The sequence below is a fragment of the Watersipora subatra genome, chromosome 10 (genome assembly GCF_963576615.1).
Source record: "Watersipora subatra chromosome 10, tzWatSuba1.1, whole genome shotgun sequence".
Taxonomy (NCBI): domain Eukaryota; kingdom Metazoa; phylum Bryozoa; class Gymnolaemata; order Cheilostomatida; family Watersiporidae; genus Watersipora; species Watersipora subatra.
The window spans coordinates 48775519-48791502 of NC_088717.1; the positions used below are offsets into that span (position 1 = coordinate 48775519).

The 15984-nt window shown below is 37.7% G+C and overlaps 16 non-coding genes across 16 annotated transcripts; all 16 read left to right on the forward strand.

The window, feature by feature from the left end:
* The first annotated feature begins 1486 nt into the window (after window positions 1-1486).
* On the forward strand, window positions 1487-1560 carry Trnai-aau (transfer RNA isoleucine (anticodon AAU)). The gene has a single exon. It is a non-coding gene; the product is annotated as a tRNA-Ile (tRNA).
* Window positions 1561-4802: 3242 nt separating this feature from the next.
* On the forward strand, window positions 4803-4876 carry Trnai-aau (transfer RNA isoleucine (anticodon AAU)). The gene has a single exon. It is a non-coding gene; the product is annotated as a tRNA-Ile (tRNA).
* Window positions 4877-5560: 684 nt separating this feature from the next.
* Trnai-aau (transfer RNA isoleucine (anticodon AAU)) lies at window positions 5561-5634 on the forward strand. Its single transcript has one exon. It is a non-coding gene; the product is annotated as a tRNA-Ile (tRNA).
* A 297-nt stretch (window positions 5635-5931) lies between these two features.
* Trnal-aag (transfer RNA leucine (anticodon AAG)) lies at window positions 5932-6005 on the forward strand. The gene has a single exon. It is a non-coding gene; the product is annotated as a tRNA-Leu (tRNA).
* Window positions 6006-7069: 1064 nt separating this feature from the next.
* On the forward strand, window positions 7070-7143 carry Trnai-aau (transfer RNA isoleucine (anticodon AAU)). The gene has a single exon. It is a non-coding gene; the product is annotated as a tRNA-Ile (tRNA).
* A 297-nt stretch (window positions 7144-7440) lies between these two features.
* Window positions 7441-7514, forward strand: Trnal-aag (transfer RNA leucine (anticodon AAG)). The gene has a single exon. It is a non-coding gene; the product is annotated as a tRNA-Leu (tRNA).
* Window positions 7515-8578: 1064 nt separating this feature from the next.
* On the forward strand, window positions 8579-8652 carry Trnai-aau (transfer RNA isoleucine (anticodon AAU)). The gene has a single exon. It is a non-coding gene; the product is annotated as a tRNA-Ile (tRNA).
* Window positions 8653-8949: 297 nt separating this feature from the next.
* Trnal-aag (transfer RNA leucine (anticodon AAG)) lies at window positions 8950-9023 on the forward strand. The gene has a single exon. It is a non-coding gene; the product is annotated as a tRNA-Leu (tRNA).
* Window positions 9024-10832: 1809 nt separating this feature from the next.
* Trnan-auu (transfer RNA asparagine (anticodon AUU)) lies at window positions 10833-10905 on the forward strand. Its single transcript has one exon. It is a non-coding gene; the product is annotated as a tRNA-Asn (tRNA).
* A 676-nt stretch (window positions 10906-11581) lies between these two features.
* On the forward strand, window positions 11582-11655 carry Trnai-aau (transfer RNA isoleucine (anticodon AAU)). Its single transcript has one exon. It is a non-coding gene; the product is annotated as a tRNA-Ile (tRNA).
* A 297-nt stretch (window positions 11656-11952) lies between these two features.
* Trnal-aag (transfer RNA leucine (anticodon AAG)) lies at window positions 11953-12026 on the forward strand. Its single transcript has one exon. It is a non-coding gene; the product is annotated as a tRNA-Leu (tRNA).
* A 1054-nt stretch (window positions 12027-13080) lies between these two features.
* Window positions 13081-13154, forward strand: Trnai-aau (transfer RNA isoleucine (anticodon AAU)). The gene has a single exon. It is a non-coding gene; the product is annotated as a tRNA-Ile (tRNA).
* A 669-nt stretch (window positions 13155-13823) lies between these two features.
* Window positions 13824-13897, forward strand: Trnai-aau (transfer RNA isoleucine (anticodon AAU)). The gene has a single exon. It is a non-coding gene; the product is annotated as a tRNA-Ile (tRNA).
* Window positions 13898-14949: 1052 nt separating this feature from the next.
* Trnai-aau (transfer RNA isoleucine (anticodon AAU)) lies at window positions 14950-15023 on the forward strand. Its single transcript has one exon. It is a non-coding gene; the product is annotated as a tRNA-Ile (tRNA).
* Window positions 15024-15328: 305 nt separating this feature from the next.
* Window positions 15329-15402, forward strand: Trnai-aau (transfer RNA isoleucine (anticodon AAU)). The gene has a single exon. It is a non-coding gene; the product is annotated as a tRNA-Ile (tRNA).
* Window positions 15403-15699: 297 nt separating this feature from the next.
* Window positions 15700-15773, forward strand: Trnai-aau (transfer RNA isoleucine (anticodon AAU)). The gene has a single exon. It is a non-coding gene; the product is annotated as a tRNA-Ile (tRNA).
* Window positions 15774-15984: the final 211 nt, after the last annotated feature.

Here is a 15984-nt window from a genome sequence, read left to right on the forward strand (position 1 = left end):
TAGAGCGTCAGTCTAATAAACTAAATGTTCATGTGTTCGAGCCCCATTATGGCAAACATTTTAGTTTTCTCTTTCCCAATTCCTATTCAAAGGGCTTTTTACTAATTTGTTCGAATTTCCCTGATGCTCAAAGTGTCAATCTACATGATTTGGATATCATTGAATAAAACCTCATACTATCTAAGATGCTCTTCATTTTCTTTTGAAATCGTTTTTAAAGTTATTTTGTAATTTTGGCAGAATCGCTTAGTTGTTTGAAGTGTCAGTCGAAAAAGCTGAATGTTATTGGATCGACCCCAAAACTGGCTAACGTTTCAGTCAGCTCTTTTGAACTTATTTTTTTGGACAATGACATCATGTGGCCGATTAGCTCAGTTGGTTAGAACGTCAGTCTAATAAGCTGAATGTCATGGGTTCGAGCCCCATACTGGCCAACATTTTAGTTTTCTCTTTTCAAATTCCTATTCAAAGGTCTTTTTGCTAATTTGATCGAATTTCCCTGTTGGTCAAAGTGTCAAGCTAGATGATTTGGATATCATTGAATAAAACCTCATACTATCTAAGATGCTTGTCATTTTCTTTTGAAATCGTTTTTAAAGTTATTTTGTAATTTTGGCGGAATCGCCTAGTTGTTTGAAGTGTCAGTCAAAAAAGCTGAATGTTATTGGATCGACCCCAAAACTGGCTAACGTTTCAGTCAGCTCTTTTGAACTTATTTTTTTGGACAATGACATCATGTAGCCGATTAGCTCAGTTGGTTAGAGCGTCAGTCTAATAAGCTGAATGTCATGGGTTCGAGCCCCATATTGGACAACAGTTTAGTTGTCTCTTTTCCTATTCAAAGCGCTTTTTACTAATCTGATCAAATTTCCCTGTTCGTCAGAGTGTCATGACACTGAGTTGGCAATCATTGAACCAAGCCTTATACTATCCAATTTTGGTCATCTCATTTCGAAGTCGCATTTAAAGTTCTTTTGTTATTCTGGCCGAATCACCTAGTGGTTCGAAATGTCAGTCTAAAAAGCTGAAAATCATTGGATCGACCCTTAAGTTGGCTAACGTTTTAGTCAGCTCATTTGAACTTATTTTTTTGGACATTCACATCATGTGGCCGATTAGCTCAGTTGGTTAGAGTGTTAGTCTAATAGGTGAATATCATGGGTTCAAGCCACATATCGGCACACAGTTTAGTCGTCTCTTTTCCAATTACTAATTAATGCGCTTTTGGCTAATATGATCAACTTTCTCTGTTGGTCAAAGGGTCATGTTAATATGGTTGAATATCATTGACTCAAGCCCTATACTACCCAAGGATTTGGTAATCTCAATTTGAACTTGTATTCAAAGTGATTTGTTATTATTGCCGAATCGCTTCGTTGTTTGAAATGTCAGTCTAACAAGCTGAATATTATTGGATCGCCCTCAAAATTGGCTAACGTTTCAGTCAGCTCTTTGGAACTTAAATATTTGGACAATCACGTCATGTGGCCGATTAGTTCAGTTGGTTAGAGCGTCAGTCTAATAAGCTGAATGTCATGGGTTCAAGCCCCACATCGGTCAAGAGACTAGTCGTCCCTTTTCTAATTCAAGGCGCTTTTTGCTAATCTGATCAAATTTCTCTGTTGGTCAAAATGTCATGCAACTGAGTTGGCAATCATTGAATCAAGCCTTATACTATTCAACGTTTGGTCATCACATTTCGAATTCGCATTTAAAGTTCTTTTGTTATTCTGGCCGAATCACTTAGTGGTTTGAAATGTCAGTCTAAAAAGCTGAATACCATTGGATCGACCCTTAAGTTGGCTAACAATTCAGTCAGCTCATTTTGAAATCAAATATTTGGTCAACCTCATCTTGGGACTGATTAGCTCAGTTGGCTAGAGCGTCAGTCTAATAAGCTGAATGTTATGGGTTCGAGCCCCGTATCGGTCAACAGTTTAGTTTTCTCTTTTCCTATTCAAGGCGCTTTTTACTAATCTGATCAAAGTTCCCTCTTGGTCAAAGTGTCAGGCTAATGAGTTGGATATCATTGAATGAAGCCTCATGCTATTTAAGATTTTGGTCATTTCATTTCGAATTTGTACTCAAAGTGCTTTTGTAATTATGGCCGAACCGCTTGGTTGTTTGAAATGTCAGTCTAAAGAGCTGAATACTATTGGATCGACCCTTAAGTTGGCTAACAATTCAGTCAGCTCATTTTGAAATCAAATTTTTGAACAACCACATCATGTGGCCGATTAGTTCAGTTGGTTAGAGCGTCTGTCTAATAAGTGAATGTCATGGGTTCAAGCCCCATATCGGTCAAGAGTCTAGTCGTCCCTTTTCTAATTCAAGGCGCTATTTGCTAATCTGATCAAATGTCCCTGTTGGTCAAAGTGTCAGGCTAACGAGTTGGATATCATTAAATGAAACTCATACTATCTAAAGTGTTGGTCATTTTCTCTTGAAATCGTTTTTAAAGTTAATTGTGACCTCTCGCGTGAAAATCGACCAAAAGTCGGCATTCACTATCGTTAGTAATGTAGCTTCGAAGTTTGCATTAGGTTTATTGGGGAGCACATGGCTACTTTGTTTATTATTTTACCCTAGACCAATCAGAGTGTGAGGAATTCATTTCTGAAGTCGAAAAGTGATTTCATTGGCTCCTTATGCCGAAATTTTGCCATCGAAGTCGTTGCCATGCGATCGTGACGTCAACAAAATGGCGACTCCTGAAGATTCGAAAACGTCGAATTTTTTTTTAATCTGATGAATCTGAAGAAGTTAGCGCATTGCTCGATGATATTGATGCTGAATATGGAGAAAAAATGTCTAGAGATACAGATTTTCATGTTACTGATGACCTGCAAGCTCGGATGCCTGAATTTATTAACGATGAAGAAGACGATGTTGAACCTACCGAAAGATTAACTGTTATTCACTCGTATATTACTCCGGTTAATGACTCAGAATCACCTGCTGCCAGCTTACCAACTCATCCTATGGTGTCTGATAAACCTATTAGATTCAGTTGCAAGTGTGACTGCATCAAACAATTTGATAGAATTCTGATTTTCAGTCAGCTGACTTACAATAAAGGAATTTCAAAGACAGAGTTAGATTTAATTATCATGGGTCGAATTTCTACTTGTGTGGATGATGGAAACACCACAAAACCTTTCGAGCATAAGGAGAATATCGGAAAAAAGCCTAGATGCAACTTTAAATATCATGGTGAGTCTTATTGAATTTTTTTCTGATCAACCCTGTTCATTTTTGGTAGTAATAGTATAGGTGTAGTAGCCTACTAGTTGCTGGCCCAGTGTATGCCTCCCTGAGTCACATAAAATTACATCATACAATACATGACTCAGTGATCAGTCAGACTCACTGGCCTGAGGTGTGTTTTCACACATAATTGATTGCCAGTTGCCGCATGACTTATTCAATGGGTCAATGCTTGTGTGTTTATTTTTTGCTTGCTGACATTAATCCTATGGCATGAGCAACCAATCCCTTCGTCACGCGATCACTAGGCCACTAAGTCTATTACTCGTAAAAGTGTCTCAGAGTCAGAATCCGTTGCCAATCACCTCATTAGCTCATTCTTTAGATTTTTTCTAAATTAATAATGAATTAAAGGAAATTCTAAATTAAAGGAGTTTAACCTTAATTTAAAGGAATTTAAGGATTTAATTCTAAATTAAAGGAATTAAGAGCTTTCACAAGTTTTCTATCAGCCAAGCTTACCCCGGTACGATGACAGGTTATTCTCATAGATTGTTGTGTGTACTGTTTGCTAACCATGCTACCAGGGTCACTTTGATGCACAGCCATGTTTTTGTTTTGTTTAGGAAAAGTAAAAGTTCAGACGTATCTAGACTTCCCTGCCATGAAGTAATACTCGAAGGTATCAATGGACTGCCAAATGTGATAAAACCTGAAGGTTTAGACTATGACCGCCAAGAATACTTGCATACTAACATTCGAGAATTTTGTCGTCTTAGCACTGAGGGTTTACTTTGCCTGAAGCCTCATGGTAAAAGACGTAGAACGTGACCATAGCATGAATTTTAGCCTTTTTCTGAGTCAGATGTGAGTAGGAATGTAATCGTGGTTTTGGGTCTGATACCCCTTGTGTTTTTTACACTCAGTGTTTTGGCAAAATAAACCTCAGTATGGATTTCAGATGTGATGTTAAATCCTGAAGCCTATCAGTTAGTGGTGATATACCTAGGAGCTTCTCATCTTATTCCTAATGTGCGGTTAGTGTAAAGTACGGATGCGTAAAAATGTCAATTTTTTTCAATTTGAGAGCAGGGTTTACCAGACTTCTGTTGTCCTGGCCTTAAAATGATGTACACCAGCTGTTTCAGCATGCTTACTTACCCTATAAACCAAGTTTCACCTCAGTCAGTGAAATACAAATGGCCGTATCCAAGGAGAACCTAACGTAAACAACCTATTTCTTTGCGTCGCGTCTTTATTCGCGATTTTCTCAATTTCAGATTTTGGGAGTTTTGGCTGACGTGCCTTCCAAAAATTCGCAATATCTCATGAACTACTTAAGCTAACTCAAAAATTCAAAATGCTTTAAATGCTCCACAAAATTCTGCATCTGGCTGTGTTACTAACTCAGAATCTGAAAATGCCTCATTTTGGTTGATTTTCACATGAGAGGTCACAATTTGTAATTTTGGCAGAATCGCTTAGTTGTTTGAAGTGTCAGTCGTAAAATGCGAATGTTATTGGATCGACCCAAAAACTGGCTAACGTTTCAGTCAGCTCTTTTGAACTTATTTCTTTGAACAATGACATCATGTGGCCGATTAGCTCAGTTGGTTAGAGCGTCAGTCTAATAAGCTGAATGTCATGGGTTCGAGCCCCATATTGGTCAACATTTTAGTTTTCTCTTTCCCAATTCCTATTCAAAGGGCTTTTTGCTAATTTGTTCGAATTTCCCTGATGCTCAAAGTGTCAAGCTAGATGATTTGGATATCATTGAATAAAACCTCATACTATCTAAGATGCTCTTCATTTTCTTTTGAAATCGTTTTTAAAGTTATTTTGTAATTTTGGCAGAATCGCTTAGTTGTTTGAAGTGTCAGTCGAAAAAGCTGAATGTTATTGGATCGACCCCAAAACTGGCTAACGTTTCAGTCAGCTCTTTTGAACTTATTTTTTTGGACAATGACATCATGTGGCCGATTAGCTCAGTTGGTTAGAACGTCAGTCTAATAAGCTGAATGTCATGGGTTCGAGCCCCATACTGGCCAACATTTTAGTTTTCTCTTTTCCAATTCCTATTCAAAAGGCTTTTTACTAATTTGATCGAATTTCCCTGTTGGTCAAAGTATCAATCTAGATGATTTGAATATCATTGAATGAAGCCTCATACTATCTGAGATGCTGGTCATTTTCTTTTGAAATCGTATTTAAAGAAATTTTGAAATTATGGCGGAATCGCTTAGTTGTTTGAAGTGTCAGTCGAAAAAGTTGAACATTATTGGATCGACCCCAAAATTGCCTAACGTTTCAGTCAGCTCATTCGAACTTAAATATTTGGACAATCACATCATGTGGCCGATTAGCTCAGTTGGTTAGAGCGTCAGTCTAATAAGCTGAATGTCATGGGTTCGAGCCCCATATTGACCAACAGTTTAGTTGTCTCTTTTCCTATTCAAAGCGCTTTTTACTAATCTGATCAAATTTCCCTGTTCGTCAGAGTGTCATGACACTGAGTTGGCAATCATTGAATCAAGCCTTATACTATCCAATTTTGCTCATCTCATTTCGAAGTCGCATTTAAAGTTCTTTTGTTATTCTGGCCGAATCACCTAGTGGTTCGAAATGTCAGTCTAAAAAGCTGAATATCATTGGATCGACCCTTAAGTTGGCTAACGTTTTAGTCAGCTCATTTTGAAATCGAATATTTGGGCAACCTCATCTTGGGGCCGATTAGTTCAGTTGGTTAGAGCGTCAGTCTAAGAAGCTGAATGTTACGGGTTCGAGCCCCATATCGGTCAACATTTTAGTTTTCTCTTTTCCAGTTCCTATTCAAAGGGCTTTTGGCTAATTTGATCGAACTTTCCTGTTGGTCAAAGTGTCAAGCTAGATTATTTGGATATCATTGAATGAAGCCTCATACTATCTAAGATGCTGGTCATTTTCTTTTTAAATCGTATTTAAAGTTATTTTGTAATTTTGGCAGAATCGCTTAGTTGTTTGAAGTGTCAGTCGAAAAAGCTGAATGTTATTGTATCGACCCTAAATTTGGCTAACGTTTCAGTCAGCTCTTTTGAACTTATTTTTTTGGACATTCACATCATGTGGCCGATTAGCTCGGTTGGTTAGAGTGTTAGTCTAATAGGTGAATGTCATGGGTTCAAGCCACATATCGGCCAACAGTTTAGTCGTCTCTTTCCCAATTGCTAATCAATGCGCTTTTCACTGATCTGATCAACTATCCATGTTGGTCAAAGGGTCATGTTAATGAGTTTATTATCATTGACTAAAACCATATACTATCCTAATTTTTTGTCATCTCAATTCGAATTCGTATTCAAAGTGATTTTGTTATTATTGCCGAATCGCTTAGTTGTCTGAAATGTCAGTCTAAAAAACTGAATGTCTTTGGATGGAGCCTGAAAATAGCCAACATTTCAGTCAGATCATTTTGAAATCAAGTATTTGAGTGACCACAACTTGTCGTCGGTTAGCTCAGTCTGCTAGAGCTGTCATGTCTAATAAGCTGAATGTTATGGGTTCGAGCCCCATACTGGCCAACATTTTAGTTTTCTCTCTTCCAATTCCCATTCAAAAGGCTTTTTGCTAATTTGATCGTATTTCCCTGTTGGTCAAAGTATCAATCTAGATGATTTGAATATCATTGAATGAAGCCTCATACTATCTGAGATGCTGGTCATTTTCTTTTGAAATCGTATTTAAAGAAATTTTGAAATTATGGCGGAATCGCTTAGTTGTTTGAAGTGTCAGTCGAAAAAGTTGAACATTATTGGATCGACCCCAAAATTGGCTAACGTTTCAGTCAGCTCATTCGAACTTAAATATTTGGACAATCACATCATGTGGCCGATTAGCTCAGTTGGTTAGAGCGTCAGTCTAATAAGCTGAATGTCATGGGTTCGAGCCCCATATTGACCAACAGTTTAGTTGTCTCTTTTCCTATTCAAAGCGCTTTTTACTAATCTGATCAAATTTCCCTGTTCGTCAGAGTGTCATGACACTGAGTTGGCAATCATTGAATCAAGCCTTATACTATCCAATTTTGCTCATCTCATTTCGAAGTCGCATTTAAAGTTCTTTTGTTATTCTGGCCGAATCACCTAGTGGTTCGAAATGTCAGTCTAAAAAGCTGAATATCATTGGATCGACCCTTAAGTTGGCTAACGTTTTAGTCAGCTCATTTTGAAATCGAATATTTGGGCAACCTCATCTTGGGGCCGATTAGTTCAGTTGGTTAGAGCGTCAGTCTAAGAAGCTGAATGTTACGGGTTCGAGCCCCATATCGGTCAACATTTTAGTTTTCTCTTTTCCAGTTCCTATTCAAAGGGCTTTTTGCTAATTTGATCGAACTTTCCTGTTGGTCAAAGTGTCAAGCTAGATTATTTGGATATCATTGAATGAAGCCTCATACTATCTAAGATGCTGGTCATTTTCTTTTTAAATCGTATTTAAAGTTATTTTGTAATTTTGGCAGAATCGCTTAGTTGTTTGAAGTGTCAGTCGAAAAAGCTGAATGTTATTGTATCGACCCTAAATTTGGCTAACGTTTCAGTCAGCTCTTTTGAACTTATTTTTTTGGACATTCACATCATGTGGCCGATTAGCTCGGTTGGTTAGAGTGTTAGTCTAATAGGTGAATGTCATGGGTTCAAGCCACATATCGGCCAACAGTTTAGTCGTCTCTTTCCCAATTGCTAATCAATGCGCTTTTCACTGATCTGATCAACTATCCATGTTGGTCAAAGGGTCATGTTAATGAGTTTATTATCATTGACTAAAACCATATACTATCCTAATTTTTTGTCATCTCAATTCGAATTCGTATTCAAAGTGATTTTGTTATTATTGCCGAATCGCTTAGTTGTCTGAAATGTCAGTCTAAAAAACTGAATGTCTTTGGATGGAGCCTGAAAATAGCCAACATTTCAGTCAGATCATTTTGAAATCAAGTATTTGAGTGACCACAACTTGTCGTCGGTTAGCTCAGTCTGCTAGAGCTGTCATGTCTAATAAGCTGAATGTTATGGGTTCGAGCCCCATACTGGCCAACATTTTAGTTTTCTCTCTTCCAATTCCCATTCAAAAGGCTTTTTGCTAATTTGATCGTATTTCCCTGTTGGTCAAAGTATCAAGCTAGATGATTTGAATATTATTGAATGAAGCCTCATACTATCTGAGATGCTGGTCATTTTCTTTTGAAATCGTATTTAAAGTTATTTTGAAATTATGGCGGAATCGCTTAGTTGTTTGAAGTGTCAGTCGAAAAAGTTGAACAATATATGATCGACCCCAAAATTGGCTAACGTTTCAGTCAGCTCTTTCGAACTTAAATATTTGGACAATCACATCATGTGGCCGATTAGCTCAGTTGGTTAGAGCGTCAGTCTAATAAGCTGAATGTCATGGGTTCGAGCCCCATATTGACCAACAGTTTAGTTGTCTCTTTTCCTATTCAAAGCGCTTTTTACTAATCTGATCAAATTTCCCTGTTCGTCAGAGTGTCATGACACTGAGTTGGCAATCATTGAATCAAGCCTTATACTATCCAATTTTGCTCATCTCATTTCGAAGTCGCATTTAAAGTTCTTTTGTTATTCTGGCCGAATCACCTAGTGGTTCGAAATGTCAGTCTAAAAAGCTGAATATCATTGGATCGACCCTTAAGTTGGCTAACGTTTTAGTCAGCTCATTTTGAAATCGAATATTTGGGCAACCTCATCTTGGGGCCGATTAGTTCAGTTGGTTAGAGCGTCAGTCTAAGAAGCTGAATGTTACGGGTTCGAGCCCCATATCGGTCAACATTTTAGTTTTCTCTTTTCCAGTTCCTATTCAAAGGGCTTTTTGCTAATTTGATCGAACTTTCCTGTTGGTCAAAGTGTCAAGCTAGATTATTTGGATATCATTGAATGAAGCCTCATACTATCTAAGATGCTGGTCATTTTCTTTTTAAATCGTATTTAAAGTTATTTTGTAATTTTGGCAGAATCGCTTAGTTGTTTGAAGTGTCAGTCGAAAAAGCTGAATGTTATTGTATCGACCCTAAATTTGGCTAACGTTTCAGTCAGCTCTTTTGAACTTATTTTTTTGGACATTCACATCATGTGGCCGATTAGCTCGGTTGGTTAGAGTGTTAGTCTAATAGGTGAATGTCATGGGTTCAAGCCACATATCGGCCAACAGTTTAGTCGTCTCTTTCCCAATTGCTAATCAATGCGCTTTTCACTGATCTGATCAACTATCCATGTTGGTCAAAGGGTCATGTTAATGAGTTTATTATCATTGACTAAAACCATATACTATCCTAATTTTTTGTCATCTCAATTCGAATTCGTATTCAAAGTGATTTTGTTATTATTGCCGAATCGCTTAGTTGTCTGAAATGTCAGTCTAAAAAACTGAATGTCTTTGGATGGAGCCTGAAAATAGCCAACATTTCAGTCAGATCATTTTGAAATCAAGTATTTGAGTGACCACAACTTGTCGTCGGTTAGCTCAGTCTGCTAGAGCTGTCATGTCTAATAAGCTGAATGTTATGGGTTCGAGCCCCATACTGGCCAACATTTTAGTTTTCTCTCTTCCAATTCCCATTCAAAAGGCTTTTTGCTAATTTGATCGTATTTCCCTGTTGGTCAAAGTATCAAGCTAGATGATTTGAATATTATTGAATGAAGCCTCATACTATCTGAGATGCTGGTCATTTTCTTTTGAAATCGTATTTAAAGTTATTTTGAAATTATGGCGGAATCGCTTAGTTGTTTGAAGTGTCAGTCGAAAAAGTTGAACAATATATGATCGACCCCAAAATTGGCTAACGTTTCAGTCAGCTCTTTCGAACTTAAATATTTGGACAATCACATCATGTGGCCGATTTGTTCAGTTGGTTAGAGCGTCAGTTTAATAAGCTGAATATCATGGGTTCGAGCCCCATATTGACCAACAGTTTAGTTGTCTCTTTTCCTATTCAAAGCGCTTTTTACTAATCTGATCAAATTTCTCTGTTGGTCAAAATGTCATGCAACTGAGTTGGCAATCATTGAATCAAGCCTTATACTATTCAACGTTTGGTCATCACATTTCGAATTCGCATTTAAAGTTCTTTTGTTATTCTGGCCGAATCACTTAGTGGTTTGAAATGTCAGTCTAAAAAGCTGAATACCATTGGATCGACCCTTAAGTTGGCTAACAATTCAGTCAGCTCATTTTGAAATCAAATATTTGGACAACCTCATCTTGGGACCAATTAGCTCAGTTGGCTAGAGCATCAGTCTAATAAGCTGAATGGCAAGGGTTTGAGCCCCATATCGGTCAACAGTTTAGTTTTCTCTTTTCCTATTCAAGGCGCTTTTTACTAATCTGATCAAAGTTCCCTCTTGGTCAAAGTGTCAGGCTAATGAGTTGGATATCATTGAATGAAGCCTCATGCTATTTAAGATTTTGGTCATTTCATTTCGAATTTGTACTCAGAGTGCTTTTGTAATTATGGCTGAACCGCTTGGTTGTTTGAAATGTCAGTCTTAAGAGCTGAATACTATTGGATCGACCCTTAAGTTGGCTAACAATTCAGTCAGCTCATTTTGAAATCAATTTTTTGAACGACCACATCATGTGGCCAATTAGTTCAGTTGGTTAGAGCGTCGGTCTATTAAATGAATGTCATGGGTTCAAGCCCCATATCGGTCAAGAGTCTAGTCGTCCCTTTTCTAATTCAAGGCGCTTTTTGCTAATCTGATCAAATGTCCCTGTTGGTCAAAGTGTCAGGCTAACGAGTTGGATATCATTAAATGAAACGCATACTATCTAAAGTGTTGGTCATTTTCTCTTGAAATCGTTTTTAAAGTTATTTTGTAATTTTGGCAGAATCGCTTAGTTGTTTGAAGTGTCAGTCGAAAAAGCTGAATGTTATTGGATCGACCCCAAAACTGGCTAACGTTTCAGTCAGCTCTTTTGAACTTATTTTTTTGGACAATGACATCATGTGGCCGATTAGCTCAGTTGGTTAGAACGTCAGTCTAATAAGCTGAATGTCATGGGTTCGAGCCCCATACTGGCCAACATTTTAGTTTTCTCTTTTCCAATTCCTATTCAAAAGGCTTTTTACTAATTTGATCGAATTTCCCTGTTGGTCAAAGTATCAATCTAGATGATTTGAATATCATTGAATGAAGCCTCATACTATCTGAGATGCTGGTCATTTTCTTTTGAAATCGTATTTAAAGAAATTTTGAAATTATGGCGGAATCGCTTAGTTGTTTGAAGTGTCAGTCGAAAAAGTTGAACATTATTGGATCGACCCCAAAATTGGCTAACGTTTCAGTCAGCTCATTCGAACTTAAATATTTGGACAATCACATCATGTGGCCGATTAGCTCAGTTGGTTAGAGCGTCAGTCTAATAAGCTGAATGTCATGGGTTCGAGCCCCATATTGACCAACAGTTTAGTTGTCTCTTTTCCTATTCAAAGCGCTTTTTACTAATCTGATCAAATTTCCCTGTTCGTCAGAGTGTCATGACACTGAGTTGGCAATCATTGAATCAAGCCTTATACTATCCAATTTTGCTCATCTCATTTCGAAGTCGCATTTAAAGTTCTTTTGTTATTCTGGCCGAATCACCTAGTGGTTCGAAATGTCAGTCTAAAAAGCTGAATATCATTGGATCGACCCTTAAGTTGGCTAACGTTTTAGTCAGCTCATTTTGAAATCGAATATTTGGGCAACCTCATCTTGGGGCCGATTAGTTCAGTTGGTTAGAGCGTCAGTCTAAGAAGCTGAATGTTACGGGTTCGAGCCCCATATCGGTCAACAGTTTAGTTTTCTCTTTTCCAGTTCCTATTCAAAGGGCTTTTTGCTAATTTGATCGAACTTTCCTGTTGGTGAAAGTGTCAAGCTAGACTATTTGGATATCATTGAAAGAAGCCTCATACTATCTAAGATGCTGGTCATTTTCTTTAGAAATCATATTTAAAGTTATTTTGTAATTTTGGCAGAATCGCTTAGTTGTTTGAAGTGTCAGTCGAAAAAGCTGAATGTTATTGGATCGACCCTAAAATTGGCTAACGTTTCAGTCAGCTCTTTTGAACTTATTTTTTTGGACATTCATATCATGTCGCCGATTAGCTCAGTTGGTTAGAGTGTTAGTCTAATAGGTGAATATCATGGGTTCAAGCCACATATCGGCCAACAGTTTAGTCGTCTCTTTTCCAATTACTAATCAATGCGCTTTTGGCTAATCTGATCAACTTTCCCTGTTGGTCAAAGGGTCATGTTAATATGGTTGAATATCATTGACTCAAGCCCTATACTACCCAAGGATTTGGTAATCTCAATTTGAATTCGTATTCAAAGTGATTTGTTATTATGGCCGAATATCTTAGTTGTTTGAAATGTCAGTCTAACAAGCTGAATATTATTGGATCGCCCTCAAAATTGGCTAACGTTTCAGTCAGCTCTTTCGAACTTAAATATTTGGACAATCACATCATGTGGCCGATTAGCTCAGTTGGTTAGAGCGTCCGTCTAATAAGCTGAATGTCATGGGTTCAAGCCCCATAGCGGTCAAGAGTCTAGTCGTCCCTTTTCTAATTCAAGGCGCTTTTTGCTAATCTGATCAAATTTCTCTGTTGGTCAAAATGTCATGCAACTGAGTTGGCAATCATTGAATCAAGCCTTATACTATTCAACGTTTGGTCATCACATTTCGAATTCGCATTTAATGTTCTTTTGTTATTCTGGCCGAATCACTTAGTGGTTTGAGATGTCAGTCTAAAAAGCTGAATACCATTGGATCGACCGTTAAGTTGGCTAGCAATTCAGTCAGCTCATTTTGAAATCAAATATTTGGACAACCTCATCTTGGGACCGATTAGCTCAGTTGGCTAGAGCGTCAGTCTAATAAGCTGAATGTTATGGGTTCGAGCCCCGTATCGGTCAACAGTTTAGTTTTCTTTTTTCCTATTCAATGCGCTTTTTACTAATCTGATCAAAGTTCCCTCTTGGTCAAAGTGTCAGGTTAATGAGTTGGATATCATTGAATAAAGCCTCATGCTATTTAAGATTTTGGTCATTTCATTTCGAATTTGTACTCAAAGTGCTATTGTAAAAATGGCCGAACCGCTTGGTTGTTTGAAATGTCAGTCTAAAGAGCTGAATACCATTGGATCGACCCTTAAGTTGGCTAACAATTCAGTCAGCCCATTTTGAAATCAAATTTTTGAACCACCACGTCATGTGGCCGATTAGTTCAGTTGGTTAGAGCGTCGGTCTAATAAGTGAATGTCATGGGTTCAAGCCCCATATCGGTCAAGAGTCTAGTCGTCCCTTTTCTAATTCAAGGCGCTTTTTGCTAATCTGATCAAATGTCCCTGTTGGTCAAAGTGTCAGGCTAACGAGTTGGATATCATTAAATGAAGCTCATACTATCTAAAGTGTTGGTCATTTTCTCTTGAAATCGCTTTTAAAGTTAATTTGTAATTTTGGCAGAATCGCTTAGTTGTTTGAAGTGTCAGTCGTAAAATGCGAATGTTATTGGATCGACCCCAAAACTGGCTAACGTTTCAGTCAGCTCTTTTGAACTTATTTTTTTGGACAATCACATCATGTGGCCGATTAGCTCAGTTGGTTAGAGCGTCAGTCTAATAAGCTGAATGTCATGGGTTCGAGCCCCATATTGGCCAATATTTTAGTTTTCTCTTTTCCAATTCCTATTCAAAGGGCTTTTTGCTAATTTGTTCGAATTTCCATGTTGCTCAAAGTGTCAAGCTAGATGATTTGAATATTATTCAATGAAGTCTCATACTATCTAAGATGCTGGTCATTTTCTTTTGAAATCGTATTTAAAGTTATTTTGTAATTATGGCAGAATCGCTTAGTTGTTTGAAGTGTCAGTCGAAAAAGCTTAATGTTATTGGAACGACGCCAAAATTGGCTAACGTTTCAGTCAGCTTTTTCGAACTTAAACATTTGGACAATCACATCATGTGGCCGATTAGCTCAGTTGGTTAGAGTGTCAGTCTAATAAGCTGAATGTCATGGGTTCGAGCCCCATATTGGCAAACAGTTTAGTTGTCTCTTTTCCTATTCAAAGCGCTTTTTACTATTCCGATCAAATTTCTCTGTTCGTCAGAGTGTCATGACACTGAGTTGGCAATCATTGAATCAAGCCTTATACTATCCAATTTTGGTCATCTCATTTCGAAGTCGCATTTAAAATTCTTTTGTTATTCTGGCCGAATCACCTAGTGGTTCGAAATGTCAGTCTAAAAAGCTGAATATCATTGGATCGACCCTTAAGTTGGCTAACGTTTTAGTCAGCTCATTTGAACTTATTTTTTTGGACATTCACATCATGTCGCCGATTAGCTCAGTTGGTTAGAGTGTTAGTCTAATAGGTGAATATCATGGGTTCAAGCCACATATCGGCACACAGTTTAGTCGTCTCTTTTCCAATTACTAATTAATGCGCTTTTGGCTAATCTGATCAACTTTCTCTGTTGGTCAAAGGGTCATGTTAATATGGTTGAATATCATTGAATCAAGCCCTATACTACCCAAGGATTTGGTAATCTCAATTTGAATTCGTATTCAAAGTGATTTGTTATTATGGCCGAATCCCTTAGTTGTTTGAAATGTCAGTCTAACAAGCTGAATATTATTGGATCGCCCTAAAAATTGGCTAACGTTTCAGTCAGCTATTTCGAACTTAAATATTTGGACAATCACATCATGTGGCCGATTAGCTCAGTTGGTTAGAGCGTCCGTCTAATAAGCTGAATGTCATGGGTTCGAGCCCCATATTGGTCAACATTTTAGTTTTCTCTTTTCCAATTCCTATTCAAAAGGCTTTTTGCTAATTTGTTCGAATTTCCATGTTGCTCAAAGTGTAAAGCTAGATGATTTGAATATTATTGAATGAAGTCTCATACTATCTAAGATGCTGGTCATTTTCTTTTGAAATCGTATTTAAAGTTATTTTGTAATTATGGCAGAATCGCTTAGTTGTTTGAAGTGTCAGTCGAAAAAGCTGAATGTTATTGGAACGACGCCAAAATTGGCTAACGTTTCAGTCAGCTCTTTCGAACTTAAACATTTGGACAATCACATCATGTGGCCGATTAGCTCAGTTGGTTAGAGTGTCAGTCTAATAAGCTGAATGTCATGGGTTCGAGCCCCATATTGGCCAACAGTTTAGTTGTCTCTTTTCCTATTCAAAGCGCTTTTTACTAACCTGATCAAATTTCCCTGTTCGTCAGAGTGTCATGACACTGAGTTGGCAATCATTGAAACAAGCCTTATACTATCCAATTTTGGTCATCTCATTTCGAAGTCGCATTTAAAGTTCTTTTGTTATTATGGCCGAATCACCTAGTGGTTCGAAATGTCAGTCTAAAAAGCTGAATATCATTGGATCGACCCTTAAGTTGGCTAACGTTTTAGTCAGCTCATTTTGAAATCGAATATTTGGACAACCTCATCTTGGGGCCGATTAGCTCAGTTGGTTAGAGCGTCAGTCTAATAAGCTGAATGTTATGGGTTCGAGCCCCATATCGGTCAACAGTTTAGTTTTCTCTTTTCCTATTCAAGGCGCTTTTTACTAATCTGATCAAAGTTCCCTCTTGGTCAAAGTGTCAGGCTAATGAGTTGGATATCATTGAATGAAGCCTCATGCTATTTAAGATTTTGGTCATTTCATTTCGAATTTGTACTCAAAGTGCTTTTGTAATTATGGCCGAACCGCTTGGTTGTTTGAAATGTCAGTCTAAAG